This window comes from Callospermophilus lateralis, chromosome 14 (assembly GCF_048772815.1).
Source record: "Callospermophilus lateralis isolate mCalLat2 chromosome 14, mCalLat2.hap1, whole genome shotgun sequence".
NCBI lineage: Eukaryota > Metazoa > Chordata > Mammalia > Rodentia > Sciuridae > Callospermophilus > Callospermophilus lateralis.
Genome location: NC_135318.1, coordinates 48,952,323 through 48,966,981, shown reverse-complemented (window position 1 = coordinate 48,966,981; position 14,659 = coordinate 48,952,323).

Genomic DNA, 14,659 nt, shown 5'->3' with positions numbered 1-14,659 from the left:
CCCGCTGTGCCTGGGACAGTGTCCTGAAGAGTATGAGTAATGGTGTTGATCCACATTCAGAATAAGGCAAAAACCAGACAAACACCTCCCAGCAGGCCAGGGAGATGGCTGAACCAGGGCTCCCAGGGAAATTCCTTTGGGTTGGAGTTCTCTTTAGCAGAATGACGACACACTATTGGCATATTTAGAGCAGTGATTACCAAATGGAAATACCCTATTTCACCAGGGACTGAGATACGAAGTCACTGGCTTCATATCTAAATGTCATTTACCTCTTCACTGTAACCAAAGCTCTGAGAAACAGAAACACATGACTACATGCTAGGGGATTCAATTCCTGTTTTTCCTTCCTGTTTGTCCTCTGCTAAAATTAAAAAAGAAATACTAAAAAGAAACTTCCTGCTACAGTACTGTTACATCTGTGGAGATAAAGCTAAATGAAACAAGTAGTCTTTGAGCTGTTGACATTAAACGCCGTCAATTCTTAAAAGACAAGTAAATAACACCTGAACCCTAAATCTATGTTTGAAGGCAAAAAAAAAAAAAAATCCCTTCTGTGGGTAATTCTGTTCTCATACCCTCTGTGCTGAAATGGCTGTAAGTTTCTACAAGTTGGAACCAATAAGCTTATGCCTAACTTGCATCCTTCTATATATCCACTGATTCATTCCTTAATTCAACAATATTTATCAAAATGTGTGTTTGGTCCTTGGACAAGATAGACATGGTGCCTGTGTAGTGGTGTCCCCTCCTCCACAAAAACATCTTAACTGGGCTTCTCCAGAAATCTTCACCATGGCTGATTTTAGGACTCTTAGCAAAAGAGTCTCTACAAAAGAGTTCAATGTAGTTAAACTTCCTATTTTTGTGTTGCCCTATTTTACTTGCCGCTAGCCTGGAAGAAATTGGCACCCCAGGTGCGAGACACCCCCTTACTTGTTGTTCACAAATATATATCCAGCATAGTAGTTTGTAGAAATGTGTAAACAAGGTCTCTGGTTGAGCTGGAGCGTCACAGAGATGTCTACATTTCTAAGATAAGAGAAGTTACCAGTTGGGCTCCATGGTAACAGCTGGCAGAGGGAGAAAAGAAAGGGGAGAAGAAGCTCTCCCCTTCTCAGGTGTTGTCCTTGAAGGTTTAACTTGCCCAGAACAGTGAAAGAAAAAGCTGCTTTTATGTGAACTTCTGCAGACTGTGAACTTCTGAGCCCCTCCCCTTACATGCTGGGTATAAAATTCTGAAACTCCCTGAACTTGGGGTTCAGGGGATTAATTGATTACAGCAAAAGCTGTGCCCTCTGAACATGGCTGCAGCCAAATAAAACTGTTTCCTGCTGTCTTTGGTGCCTTGCCTCATTTGTCCCTACAAAACCTGTCCTCGGGATGTATGGTCTAATCTGGCACCTGAAACTCAACATGATAGGAGCTGGATAAAAGAAATGTAGGGTGTGGTAGAAATATTTATGTAGACCCTTACTCCAGACTTGGGAGAAGATGTCAGTCAAGGACTGAAAAAAATATCACCTAAAGTAAAACCTGGCATGTGGGTGAAGAAGGGAGGATCACACTGGGGGAGGGGTCATCCAGGAGAAAACCACATTTTAGATACAGAGATAGGAGAGATTTTTAAAGCACTTACAAGCTCATTCTCACTGGATCAGAAAATAGAAGAGGAGAAGACTGGAGAAAGATTTCCATCATAGGGAATATTTTAAGTGCAGAAAGTAGGTGCCATTATTGTTGTTGATGATTGCTGTTTTGCAGTACTGGAGATTGAGCCCAGTGCCCTGGGTATGCTAGGAAGGTGCTCTACTACTGAGCTATCTCCTCAGCCTCTAGTGGGTGCCTTTTATTGGCCCCATTTTTCAGAGGTGGGTGCTGGGCACTGAGAACTTCATGCCCATGTAACCGAAGCCATCTCCACCCAGCATCTATGCCTGACGCAATACTGCCCCCCATCCTGCCTTTGAGATAATTTTCAAATCTCTGTCCCAACTATCAAGTTGGGAGGACCCAGGAGAAAAGAACAGATTGAGGCTCTGATTTAATGTTTAGTGGGACATCTAAGTGGGATTGCCAACCTAAGGAAGCCTCTCCTCCTCCACCTCCTGCCTTCCGTAAGTCCATTTAAATAGGGGAGCAGGAGCAACAGTTTTGATTGTCCTAACTGGCAGGGTGGGATGGAGGGAGACATTCTGGGTTAGGGGCCCAGTCCATGCCCCTCCCAAGTGGGACAAGTAAGAGACCACCTAGTCATAGACCGAGGTATTTTTTTCCTTGCCTAGAAGGCGTGTTATGAATCATCAGGCTCTTAATTTTCTATCAGAAGTGGCTTAGGCTCTCAAAAGTCATCTATTGGAAGGTTTTTTCCCCCCCCTTCCAATTACTAATGACATCAATGAAAATGACTCTAGTTGACTCAAGGAGTCAGAGATTTATTCAGAGCAGCTGAGTTTTGTTTCATTCAGAGACTGATTTAGAGCAAATAGCAGCTTCATATCCCTTAAGCGGGGAGATAAAAAGACTTTAATGCCATCAACTTTGCAAGTGAAGACTTTAAATTGGTCAGGTGTGCAGACAGTTCACCCAAGCATGGAACGCGGTGTTACGATTTCTCAAGACTATAAAATCTCTCACGGATGATTACCCACCAGCTCGATCACACCTGGAGCCGATGAGCCATGTGGAACATCTGTTTGCAACTAATTCTTCCTAGAATAAAAATATTTCAGTTTGAGAAGTACTGGATATCACCCTTCTCAAATCCAATGCTTATTTTTTTCTATTTCATTACAGTTAGCCAGAATAATATATTAACTGCTGAGACTGGCTAGAGTTAAAATGCTTGTCTCCAAGACTTTCTGTGGTGACTCGGATGAGGACAGAGAGAGTTAAATTCCATGTTTATGTACAACATTGGTGGAATTAATTGCTTAGAGATTACACACACACACACACACACACACACACACACACAACTGGATATAGTAAGTTCTCCCTATCTGTGTGTTCCATATCCATGGATTCAACCCACTGCAGCAAAAAATATTTGGAAATATTTGCAAAATATTTGCAAAAATATTTGGAAAAAATCGCATCTATATTCACCATGTACACATGTATTTTCTTGTCATCATTCCCTTAGCAATACAGTACAACAAGTACAGAGATAGCATTTACATTGTATTAGGTATTGCAAGTAATCTAGAGATGATTGAAAATATAGTCATTTCTCAGTATCTGCAGGGTATTGGTTCTGGGAGTCTCTTGATTACCAAAATCCAAGGGTGAAAAAACAAAACAAAACAAAACAAAAAAAATCCAAGGGTGTGTGTGTTTTACATCCTTGTTTGCACCGGTACCTATGAAACTCAGAGTTGTACAAAAATTGGATATGGTTTATCAGTTAGCTCTCTCTGCCCCAACTATTCCCCATTCCTCCAACAATAAATGGACAATACTTTTATCGTCCTTTCCATACTATTTAAAACTTCTTCTTCCACGTAGCCAGACTTGATTCCTCTCAAGCAAGTGGACAGAAAGCTTACAACTTCCGCTTGTTGAATTTTTATATAGATAGTTAGTTGATTCATTACCTTGAAAATTCAGGAATGTCATTTATGAGATGACTAACACTTTTCTCATTGGGACATAGGCTATCCCTGCCCTTTAGGCACATATTGTGGTCAGAAACAAAGCAGATAGCAATGAGGTTTTATCCTTGTTTGTTTTTCTGTTGCCATTGGGTCTCCATATCACAGGGACTAGAGAATACTTGATGTGGTGCTTTTGGTTTGGGGGTCATTGAGAGAGTAACTGAATAAAGGGTGAGAAGAAGGGAGAGAGGTGAACACTGAAGAAACCCAATTCTGACAACCAGTAGCTTCATGAGCTAGGTCAAGGAGCAAGCATGGTGATTCTTATGCCATAAACATTTATTTATTCAGACAACTGGAGCCTGTTAAGAGCCACACAATGGGAAGACACAAGGTCCAACCTTGAGAGTTTTCATTTAGAACTTACTCAAAAGTAGATCCATCAAAAGTACCAAAAAGAACTGAGAAAAGTCACACTCTTACATTGCTAGTGGGACTGCAAATTGGTACAACCAATCTGGAAAGCAGTATGGAGATTCCTTAGAAAACTTGGAATGGAACCATCATTTGACCCAGCTATCCTACTCCCATACCCAAAGGACTTTAAAACAGCATACTACAATGATACAGCCACATCAATGTTTATAGCAGCTCAATTCACAATAGCTAAATTGTAGAACCAACGTAGATATCCTTCAATAGATGAATAGATAAAAAAAACTGTGGCATATATGTACAATGGAATATTACTCAGCATTAAAAGAGAATAAAATCATGGCATTTGCAGGTAAATGAATGGAGTTGGAGAATATCATGCTAAGTGAAGTAAGCCAATCCCCCCAAAATCAAGGCTAAATGTTTTCTCTGATAAGTGGATGATGATTCATAAGGGGCAAGGGGAATATGGGAAGAATGAAGGAACTTTGGAATGAACAAAGAGGAGTGAGAGGAAGGGCGGGGACATGGAGGTAGGAAAGATGGTGGAATAGATGGACATCAATACCCTAGATACATGTATGAAGACACAAATGGTGTGACTCTACTTTGTATAAAACCAGAGACATGAAATATTGTGCTCTATATGTGTACTATGAACTGAAGTTCATTCTGCTGTCATGTATAACAGATTAAAACAAATTAATTAATTAATTTTAGAGGGAGTTACTTTCCACATTCCTCTAGACTGAATTTGCCTTTGCAATATCCATTGCGGTTTGGTTTCAGGACCTCCTCAGATACCAAAGTCTGGATGCTGAAGTCCCTTACATAAATGGCACAGAAGTTACATATAGTATGCACATCCTCTCATAATCCTAATACAATGTAAATACTATGTAAATCTTTGTAATGTTTAAATAATGGCAAGAGAAAGTCTGTATGAGTTTGCTATAGACCAAATATTTCCTCCAATATTTTGCACTCGTGGTGGTTGGATCCCTCCATGGATCCATGTTGGTACAGAGGGTTGACTATATTAGTAAAACTGAAAGAGGCAGACTGGATGACTAAAAGAAAAGAGGGGATTTATTGGAAGGCTCATATGATGGAGAGAAGGTTCAATAACCCAGTCACAGGAAGGACAGGGCATTGGGGATGAGGGAACCAGGGAATTCCACCTGCCCCTTCAGTGCTCCCCATTCTGCAATCTGTCTGGGCTAACTCTGTTTCTTCTCTCCCTGCCAAGAGAGTCTCTCCCCTCGGTGGTAGTACCCAAGCCTTGCATCTCCTAGATTCCATTCCTCTCCTTCTCTGTCTCCTTGGCAGGCTCAGCCCTGTCCATGGCTGGCCATCAAGTGTGAAAGCTCCGGCTGCTCCATCTTAGGCCCTTCTCCTCCCTGCCTCAGAGTTCTCACTCATGCCTACAGCTTCAATTATTGATTCTACTTGAGGTTTCCCAAATTTATTCTCCAACATGGACATTTCTCCAAGTTCTAGGCCTGTGTATCCAAAAGCCTACCTGGTATCTATTTTGGGGTATTTCAAAGGTATTTAAACCTTTCCCATTTATTGGTACCCAAACCCCCATGTTGTTAGAAGTGGCAAAGAGCTCAGCTGAAGAGTTTACATTTCCCAGCTTCCCTTGCAGCCATGGATGGACATGAGAAGTAAGCAATGGTAATTAAGGTGAGCTTCTGGGGAAAGTCCTTTACAAAATGGTGGACTCAGGTGAACATTTTTCATCTTTGTCATTGTGCCTCCTTGCATCTGCCTGGAATGTGGACGTGATAACTAGTACTATGATGATCATCTTGAGACTATGAGGATAACTTGAAGGTGGAAACTACCACTAAAATGGCTGAGAATGGTAGAAGGAGCCATTTTACCTTCAGGATGAAGGTGACATTTTATATTTCTAGACAACTCTTAGGTGAGAAATTATAAACTTCTCTCTCATTGAAGCCATTCATACATGGAACTAGAGACCAAATATAATTCTTAACAGACATTCCTACACCTCCATCCATGTCTGGTGCCAGCCCACTCGACCCTCCTCCCTTTATCCAGTCACATTGCTCCTCTTTCTCCCAATACTTACCCTGCCCTCTCCTGCCACTTGGTCTTCTCCTGTGCCATTCCCAATGCCTAGATCTCAGCTCAGTCATTGCTTCCTTGGGGAAGCCCTCCTTGACCTACGCCACTAGGCTAATTCCCCCATTGTGGGTTATCAAAGCATCCCTAGTCTCTCTTGTGTTGCACCTGTTCTTATTGTCATTTTACATTTATTTGCATTGTTTTGGGGCTCACATCTGTCCTCACTGGATTTTAAGCTTTGTGAAAGCAGCGACTGTGTTCTTTCTTTCTCTTACCATTGCATCCTGTGTACACAAGCCCAGTGTTATAATAAGTGCTCACCTCCAAAAGAAAAATGTTGAACATGTTAATGCACCAGAAAGGAGTTACTAAGGCTTCTCTGGTTCATATTTTTAAATCCTGAGGAAATCTTCTGACTGGTCTATCTAGAGTCAAGTTTTCATCTCAGGACTGTGGTCAAGGATCAGGTCTATAGGAATATGGCAGCTTCCATTTGAAACCACATTTTTGGAATAGGGAAAGGAACCATTCCAAAAGAAGAGAAGGGAAATAGGTATAACAATAAGTGTCTACCTTTGTGAGGGCATCTGTGATGACTATTGTAGCCTGATTTTACCTAGAGGGAAAGATTGGGGAAGGAGAGTCCATAATACAATTAAGTTCAGGTCCTACATGCTCTAGAAAAGAATCTGGTCCCCCAAATCCTATATATAAATAGAGGATGACCTTATTACATTCCCTTGAGATCAATTATGCATTCATTATCAGTATAAAATTTAAAAAAACCTTGTTTAATCTGATTTTATGGCTTCCATTCAATTCAGCAAACAGAATAAAATAAAAGATCTTTACTTAGCTCTTGCCCTCTCACTTCTTCCTGCCCTCATTGTGTTCCCTCCATCCTGGCCTCCTCTTTCTCAGAGAAAGCCTGAGCTCAGTCCTGCTTAAGAGACTTTGCACTGCTATTTGCTTCTGCCTGAAACTCTCTGCACCTAGATCTTTTTTTTTTTTTTTTAAAGAGAGAGGGAGAGAGAGAGAGAGAAAGAATTTTAATATTTATTTTTTAGTTATCGGCGGACACAACATCTTTGTTTGTATGTGGTGCTGAGGATCGAACCCCGGGCCACACGCATGCCAGGTGAGTGCACTACCGCTTGAGCCACATCCCCAGCCCTGGCCCTAGATCTTGGCGAGGCTGGCTCCTAAGGTAGAGGAGCCAGCAGAACTGCCGTGAACACTTCTCCAGTTTGTGCTCTGTAAAGAAGCCTCACTGAAATGTTGGTAAAGGCTGAGATTCTGCCCCAGTGCTGTCTTCTGAACCATGTGCCCTGAGGAAGAAGTGCATTTTTTCCCCACTAAAGATAGCATCCTTGGCGTTATTTCATTATATATCTTATCTAGTTAATAAGCACCATGTAAAGCTACTGGAGGTTCATAGCTAGAGGGCCTTCTCATCAGAGCTGGGAAATTTTCTCCTCCACTGAATGATAACCTGTGGCTAAACTGGTACTCAAACCATGAATTTTGAAACTTGGGGCAGAGGTCAACCAGTTGTCCCATCTGCCTGAAGTAGAAGAGGCAGAGCTTCATGGATGATACTGATGGTTGATCCTGGACTCTTGCCTGTCCTGGTGCTCTTTTGGTTTAGTCACTTCTTCACATTGAGCACTTCTTTATCTGGGAAGGATATCCTGGATTTTCATCATGTGCTAGAGAGGGATTACTGCCCTGCCCATAGGGGGTTTGTAATCACACCGGCATTAAATCATCACACTCTGATGAAGGTTACTGTGATGAGTGGGGGTTTGAGAGCACATGATGGGGGGACCTGACCCAAGAAGGGTGGAAGTGGCTCCAGCTGAGAATGGCAGGATGGGTAGGGGAGGAGCAGTCAAAGAAAGGATGAGACCTGGTGTGGAAGGTGACCTGATCTAAAGAATAGAACCTGGTCCCTGAGGCCTGGGCTTAGCTCTGAATGCAGGGTGCCAAATGTGTTTCAAACAAAGCTAGTTGGTCTTTAAGAACATTGTGATATTAATTAGTGTTGGCAAGGATGTGGGGGAAATGTTCAGTCATACATTGCCATGGGACTGCAAATTGGTGTAACCACTCTGGAAAGCAGTATGGAGATTCCTCAAATGTTTGCTAAACATTTCCTGTTTAACAAATGGTGGGGTGGAACCACCATTTGACCCAGCTATCCCACTCCTAGTATATACCCAAAGGACTTAAAATCAGCATACTATAGTGATGGGGCCACATCAATGTTCATAGCAGCTCAATTCACAGTAACCAAGTTATGGAACCAGCCTAGGTACCCTTCAACACATGAATGGATAAAGAAAATGTGGTACATATACACAATGGACTATTACTCAGCCATAAAGGAGAATGAAATTATGACATTTGCCAATAAATGGATGAAACTGGAGACTATCGTGTTAAGTGAAATAAGCCAATCCCCCAAAAAACAAAGGCTGAGTGTTCTCTCTGATATGGGGATACTGACTCACAATAGGTGGGGGCAGGGAGGGAGGAGTGGAGGTTCACCAGATTGGACAGAGGGGAATGGGGGAAGGAATAGGGGATAGGAATAGGAAAGACAGTAAAATGAATCAGAGACATAACTTTCCTATGTTCATATATGAATACACGATCAGTGTAACTCCACATCATGTACTGTTAGGATCCGTAAACAAGTCAAGATGGTGCCTGGCATTTTGCAGAGGGAGTGGTTTGTGAAGTAAGGCCAGCAAGCCATTAAGATGATAGAGATTCCTTAATGACTGACTGCTGTATCTAGTTTATGTTAATTAAGTTAAGCTGTGTATTCAGTTATGCATATATACCCCTCCTGTCCTACAATAAACGGCTCTCACTCCTGCTGTATCAATCTTCACAAGTTGCTCGTCACCCCCAGGTTAGTTTGCTGCAGCCAGACTGTGGCAATGTACAACCACAAGAATGAGAAGTTATACTCTATGCATGTATGATATGTCAAAATACATTTACTGTTATGTATAACTAAAAAGAACAAATTAAAAAAGAAAATGGTTTTATTTATCAATGAGGTAGCATTTGCAGACCTTTCTGGCAAGTTATCTTTCAGGGTCCAAGTAGAGCGTGATGAGTACTTTCCTTTCTTCTGGTGAAAGCTAGTTGAGAACATCTCTCCCAACTTCACATTCAATCATTATGCTAAGGAATCAGCCAACACTACAAATCAGGTGTTTCCAGCACAGGCTTGTTACCATCTAGAGGTACTGGATTCATTGTCTCCGTTTAGCAAAGAATTGAAGAACAAGACAGAGACAGCAAGCTGCAGGTTTATTGCAAAAGTGACAGAGATAGATGTTGAGAGCCGCAGCCGAAGGGGCCCCAGCAAACTTCCAGCTGATTGGCTCATAGTGGCCCCAGCAAACTTCCAGCCGATTGGCTCACCGTGGCCCCAGCACACTTCCAGCTGCCAGCTGATTGGCTCCTCTGCAGTGATGCTCATTGGGCTGTTTCCCCGCCCTTTCAGACCACAGAGCTGCTCATTGGGGGACTCTTTTGGCTCCGCCCACGCAACCCAGCCAATCGACCTCAAGAGAGGAGGAGTAGGGGGTTGAGGCTCGTGGGAAGCCCGTGGTGGCAGTTGGGCTCTGAGAGAATTCCTGAAGAGCTCGTGTGGTGTGGTGTGTTCTAAAAATAAAGTTCGTTTCTGCTCTAAAAATAAAGTTTGTTTCTGCTTGATAAGTGGCTCGTGAATTGTGCCCAGCCAGACTGGAGCATTTGGTGGCCCATGTAGGGATCGAACCTGCGACCTTGGCATTATCAGCACCAAGCTCTGATGAATCCAAATTTAAAAAGTTTAGAGTAAAAAGGGTTATTTTAAGTTTATCTTTGGGGAATATATTTGATATCCTAAAAGGTCCATCAGATCCAAATTCACCCCGAATGTTAACGCCTGAAGCAAGAAAGGCATTAAAAATCATTGAAACATATATGGAAAATATGCATTTGGATAGAATTGATATAAGTTTGCCTTTATTATTTATTGTACTACCAACAAAAAATATTCCTACAGGAGTATTTTGGCAAGAAGGTCCATTATTATGGATATATTTATCTTATTCTCCTAACACTATTCTTACTAGATATCCTGAGGCTGTAGGACAATTAATACTCAAAGGAATAAAAGCAGCAAAGGGAGTGTTTGGAATTTCTCCCAATAAAATTATTACTCCATATACTATGGATCAAATTGATGAGTTAGCTAATGAGTTAAATACTTGGGCAATAATCATGAGCAAATCTAATGTTTCATTTGATAACCACTTACCATCTAATCCTTTATTGTCTTTTTGGTCATTGCATCCTGTAATTTTTCCAAAAATGACAAGAAAAACACCTATCATGAATGCTCCAAATATATTCACTGATGGGTCAAATAATGGTACAGCAGCAATAGTTACACCTGATCAAACTTTTACATTTTTGGTACCCAAACAATCAGCTCAAAACGTAGAGATTAATGCAGTATTACAAGCTTTTGTGATGTTTAAAGATTCTGTATTTAATTTATTTTCTGATAGTCAGTATATAGTTAATGCTATAGTATCCCTTGAAGATGCTGATAGGATTTCCCCTTCCTCTACTGTTTTCTCTTTGCTTTCCACTATACAAAGTCTAATCTGGGACAGAAAAGATCCATTCTTTATAGGATATATCAGGGCACATACAGGATTGCTTGGAGCCCTTAGTTTGGGCAATGATTTAGCAGATAAAACTACACATGACATACATATTTTCTCTACACTAGAAAAAGCTACAAATTTTCATAAAAAGTTCCATGTCAATGCTAATACTTTACAAAAGTGTTTTAAAATAACTAAGGAACAAGCTAGACAAATAATAAAACAATGTCAAAATTGTGTGACCTTTTTACCACAAGTTAATCTTGGAATCAATCCTAGAGGACTGATACCTAACCATATTTGGCAGATGGACGTCACATACTTGCCAGAATTTGGAAAATTGAAATATTTGCATGTTACAGTTGATACTTCTTCCAGATTTTTGATGGGCTCCCTTCATGCCGGAGAAAAAACTAAAGATATTATAGCTCATTGCTTACAAAATTTTGCCACTGTGGGCGTTCCAAAACAGTTAAAAACAGATAATGCCCCTGGTTATACTTCTACCTCTTTTAAACAATTTTGCTCATCATTTGGCATTACTCATATAACAGGAATCCCATACAATCCACAGGGACAAGGCATAGTTGAAAGAGCTCATCAAACTATTAAAATGTACTTATTAAAGCAAAAAAAGGGAATTGGGAAGGGGTATATATTCCCCAAAGATAAACTTAAAATAACCCTTTTTACTGTAAACTTTTTAAATTTGGATTCATCAGGGCTTAGTGCTGCGGAAAGGCATATGTGTCCAAAAAATGTACATAAGCCCAAGGTACTTTGGAAGGATATTCTAACAGGACAATGGAAAGGTCCTGACCCAGTAATTTTCTGGAGTCAGGGGTCTGTTTGTGTGTTTCTACAGGGAGAACAGCAGCAGATTTGGATTCCAGAGAGATTAACTAAGGTCCTGACCCAGTGATTGTCTGGAGTCGGGGGTCTGTTTGTGTGTTTCCACAGGGAGAACAGCAGCCGATTTAGATTCCAGAGAGATTAACTAAAGCGATTTCTACAGACCAAAAAGAAGATGATTTGGCTCAAATCCATAACAGCTGATATCCAGAACTCCAGTTTGGCTATCCTTACATCTTCAACAGAACCAGGATGCTTTTTTCAATATCTATTTTATTATTGCCCTTTCCACATCATGAAGTTCTATTTTGTTTTTTGAGCTCATACAGACCTAGGTTAATGTTTTGCTGATCAGTTCTTTTTTCGACTATAGAGTTTTTAAACATTGCAATGGAGATTTCACCTGTAAAAAGTTATAAGGCCTTTACTATTATGTTATGTGTTGTATGTATTATATTATGTGTGCACACTTGTGTTTTGTGTTGTATGTTTGTATGTACGTATGTTCATATATCATGTATGATGAGCGCTCATGAAAAAATGAATCCAAATATTTTTTTCTTATTCACATTATTTAAATGGTTTAATTTAAATTGGGTAAACAGCTGTTGAGGATTGTTTTAATATGTGAACAAAAAAGGAGGTTAATAGATCTATTTGTTTACTTTCACCTTTCCTTTTCTTATATTTAATAATTCTGTTCAGGATAATATAAATTGTTCAGAAAATTGTTTTCTTTTAGTGCCTGCTGGAATGTTACATAATTTTTTTCTTTAGCCATTATTGCCAGAATTCTATCTTCATCCCAGTGCCGGTGAAGACAAAGATAAAATAAATCTACACCTTCTGCAATAGTTATCACTGAACTGCTTGCAGAACTTGCCTGGACTATGTATCACTTGTATGCATTGTGAACTATCTGTTGGTGCAGCGACTTGTGGTAGTGTTGGGGTATTTTTGCTGATGGTGTCATCGGTGGTACAATTTTTCCAAAAGGAGCCGTCAATTGGCTTGGTGTATCCTCCTCCCTTCTGCTTGTGATGGTCATTCAGCTAAAATTTGGAGGCCAACAGAGGTGAGGCAAAGAACCTCACCCCCCCCCCCCCCGGTACAAAGGCCTATCCACAGGTGTGACTGTATGCTGGACCGGTAGTCAATGACGGGTAAGATCCAATTGCAATGGTACCAACCTAAGACAGGAGGCTGACACCTTGAGGTCAGCTCATCCGATGACGGGTAAGAACCATATGTAGTATTGGACAACCTAAGGCAGGCACGGTCCCTAAGCCACATGCTTGTTGTTTAAACAGAGAGGGGGAGATGTTGAGAGCCACAGTCGAAAGGGCCCCAGCAAACTTCCAGCTGATTGGCTCATAGTGGCCCCAGCAAACTTCCAGCTGATTGGCTCACCGTGGCCCCAACAAACTTTCAGCTGCCAGCTGATTGGCTCCTCTGCAGTGATGCTCATTGGGCTGTTTCCCCACCCTTTCAGACCACAGAGCTGCTCATTGGGGGACTCTTTTGGCTCCACCCACGCGACCCAGCCAATCGGCCTCAAGAGAGGAGGAGTGGGGGGGTTGAGAGGCTCGTGGGAAGCCGGTGGTGGCAGTTGGGCTCTGAGGGAATTCCTGAAGAGCTCATGTGGTGCGGCGTGTGTGTGTGTGTGTGTGTGTGTGTGTGTGTGTGTGTGTTCTAAAAATAAAGTTCGTTTCTGCTTGATAAGTGGCTCATGAATTGTGCCCAGCCAGACTGCGGCAGATAGACTTATTCAAAATGAAGGACCCAGAAGAACTGGGAGTCCAGTGGGGAAATCATCATCATCTTCTTCTTCTTCTCCTTCTCCTTCTCCTTCTTCTTTTTAATTGGGGATTGAACTCAGGGACACTCAACCACTGAGCCACATCCCCAGCCTAGTTTTTTGCATTTTATTTAGAGACAGGGTCTCACTGAGTTGCTCAGTGCCTTGCTGTTGCTGAAGCTGGCTTTGAACTCACAATCCTCTTGCTTCAGCCTCCAGAGCTGTGGGATTACAGGCCTGTGCCACCACACCTGGCTGGCTTATTCTTTTTATGATGTCTGAATTTCCTCCTCTCCTTATCTCCTCCACTGCCCACGTTCTCCTCACTATTATTGATTGGTGCCTCCTCTGTCCATGCATCTGTTTTAGTTTTCCTATTGGATTCCCTGCTTAGGGTTTGTCTGATTGGGTCTCCCCACTTGTGTCCATGAGCACATCCATTAAGTAGGAAGTTGACCTCATTAGAAGACCCTCTCCATGCTCCTTTGTACTGGCCCACCCTCAACCTCCTCACTCTCCACCTTCCCTGGCTGCTTAAGCCTTTCTATATCTCCCTTAGGCTCAACATGTATTAGCATGCCACTGGGCATAGGCCACCTCTCCCAGTTCCAGAGAAGATACCCAATTTCTTGGAGCATTGCAAGTTTTCTCAAAATGATTAGACTTAAGACAAAGTGATATGATGACTTTTGGAACTTGACTGGGACAACTGTTACCAACCCACCTAGGATCTATCATGATTTTTTGTCAGAACCTCTTGAATGCTTTTGATGGAGGGGACCATGGTGGTCAGACTTGGTTAGTCAATACTGCCAGTTGGTTTTCTTCTTGGTCAGATATTGTTACCAGGTCCTAAGACAAAGAATAAAGGCACCCAAAACTTTATCCCTCTCCCTATGAGGACTAGCAACATAGGACAGGGACTAAATAAATGTATAATTGCCATCTCTTGCTTTCTACTACCCTGGTGCTTCAGGGAGGACCTGATTCAGATGAGGTGCCCCTTGATAGAAAGGACTGCCCATCATCCTCGTGGTCTTCACAGTCTCAGGTCCAGTGCCTGGCCCACAGACAACCTCTCACTGCTAAAGATGCTGCTTTTGAATGAATGCCCTCTGTGAAAGAGAACCCAGGAAGTCTACACAGTAGATCTCCTCACCCAGGTCTTTTTGTCTTTGTAACTTGTCTTTCTGGCAACTTCT